Source organism: Athene cunicularia (genome assembly GCF_003259725.1).
Source record: "Athene cunicularia isolate RWA chromosome 11 unlocalized genomic scaffold, athCun1 chr11_part2, whole genome shotgun sequence".
NCBI lineage: Eukaryota > Metazoa > Chordata > Aves > Strigiformes > Strigidae > Athene > Athene cunicularia.
In genome coordinates, this window is record NW_020799114.1 from 1,961,991 (window position 1) to 1,964,069 (window position 2,079).

Consider the following 2,079-nt stretch of genomic DNA (forward strand, 5'->3'; position numbering starts at 1 on the left):
CCTGCCCCAGCTCCGTTGCCCTTCTCTGGCCACGCTTGATCACTCATTGGCCTTTTTGGGGTGAGGGGCCCAGAACTGAACCCCCCCATCGAGGGGCGGCCTCCCCAGTGCCGAGCCCAGGGCTCAGATCCCTTCCCTGTCCCTGCTGGCCACGCCAGTGCTGACACCAGCCAGGATGCCGTTGGCCTTTTGCCCCCCTGGGCACACTGCTGGCTCCTGTTCAGCCGGCTGTCAATCAACCCCCCCAGGTCCCTCTCTGACTCGCAGGTCTCCAGCCGCCCCTCCCTGACTTTGCTCCCTTTTAGCCAAAGGCTGTCAGGATCTTGCTGCTGCAGGCCAGGCAATTTGCAGGGCCACTGCTGTGACCTGCTGCTACGAGCCAGGTCAGGATCTGGCTTCATAGCTCCTCTGCTCCATCAGGACATTCCCTGCAACCCCAGCCACACACCCTGCCCCATGTTTGCACAAGCCACGGGGTGAAAACAGACTTTGGCCTGACTGTAGCAGGCATCAGGGATGTGTGATCCCAGTCTGAACCCACACCACCGACCTGCAGCGCTTTGGAGCACACGGGCTGGCCAAGCGCTTGCGTCAGATGGTCCCAAAGGTGTTGAGGACCCAACCGCAGGGACGAGCCAGAGGCTGATTCATCGCTGGGAACGCCGCAGGCAGCATCACTCATCTTTGCTGTCTGCTCGTTCTTTATTTCAGGCTCCTCAAAACCACAATCTAAGTGACTACAAGATAGAAAGCTGAGACCAAGGTAAGGGAGATTGTCCCTACGCCAAGCCCATCGGCGGTGCCGAGGGAAAACCACGCCGGAAACGTGGCTGCGAAGACTCACGGGGTGTTTTTGACCGGTGGCTCCAGACTGGGCAATCCAGCCGGGTAGCAGCAGAGCACCTGGTCTGCTCAACGGGAAGGGGAGGTTGAGTAGCCAACCATCGTTTGAATTTCAAGTCCAATGGGGTTTGCAAGGCAGATTTCAAACCCACAGCAATTACTGTCGTCATTAAAATGGTATTTGTGGGGATGTGCTGTCTATGGGACAGAAGGAGCCAACACCGTCCCCACCACATCTGGGTTTGCAGGAGACAAGCCAGGCCACGGAGAGCGTCAGAAAGCGTCCCCACTGCTAGTGAAGAGACAGCACCTCTCCAACCCCCTTTTCTACCTGGAGACCCCACCACAACCCCTAAAATTTGCACCTTCCATGGAGAGAGGACAACCACCGGCACTAGATGAAGGGCAAGAGCGAGGCAAGGGCAGCAGCGCCCTGAGACACGGGGATGGCACGCTGGCTGCCCTCAGAGGGCTGCCATCAAATACGGTGAATCAGCCAGGACTCTGAGCTACTTGCGAAGCCTCCAAGAATGGTGACTAAATCAGGGAAACTTAAATTCACCACAGATGAGTCCCCACTACCAACAGAATAATTGCAAAGGGTCAAAAACCAAATAAGGTTCAACGTCGCTGCGGACAATAGATGAAGCTAACATTTTGCTATGCATTTCTGTGGAAAAGCCCATCCCTTTTCCATTGAAAAAGTCATCGAAAGTTAATTTCCTTCACCAGCTCATCCATAAAAGTGGCAGCTCAGTAAGAAAGCCGGGCTGGGGCTGTGGGCTGATCTCATCTGGAAGGTGGCAGAGGGGGTTGCAAGACCCGCGGCTGCTCGGCAGAGCCTCGCTCTTCCTTCCCAAAGCAAATTCCCTCACCGTAACCCTGTGTGACCCTCTGCATCCCAGCACAGATTTCCTAGGAACTCATTTTCTTGCTCTCCTCTAATCTTGCTGAATAGCTTGACTATCAAAAGAAAAGCTGACATCGACCAAAACTGCTTTCTGCCTTGGCAGAGGCGCTGCCGTCCGTCCCCCGTCCGCGGTGGGTTACTCCTGTCCACCTCCCTTTTATAAAAGATTTGAACCGGCTGCTAAGACTGGGGGCCACATCCCCCACTCACGGCACCCTCGCACGGGTACGGAGGGCAAGGCTAGCGCAAGGACAGCTGTGGCTAGGGTACTTAAGACACGTAACGTGTGCTATGCTGCAGTCCTGACGTGCGCCCTCAGAGCGCTG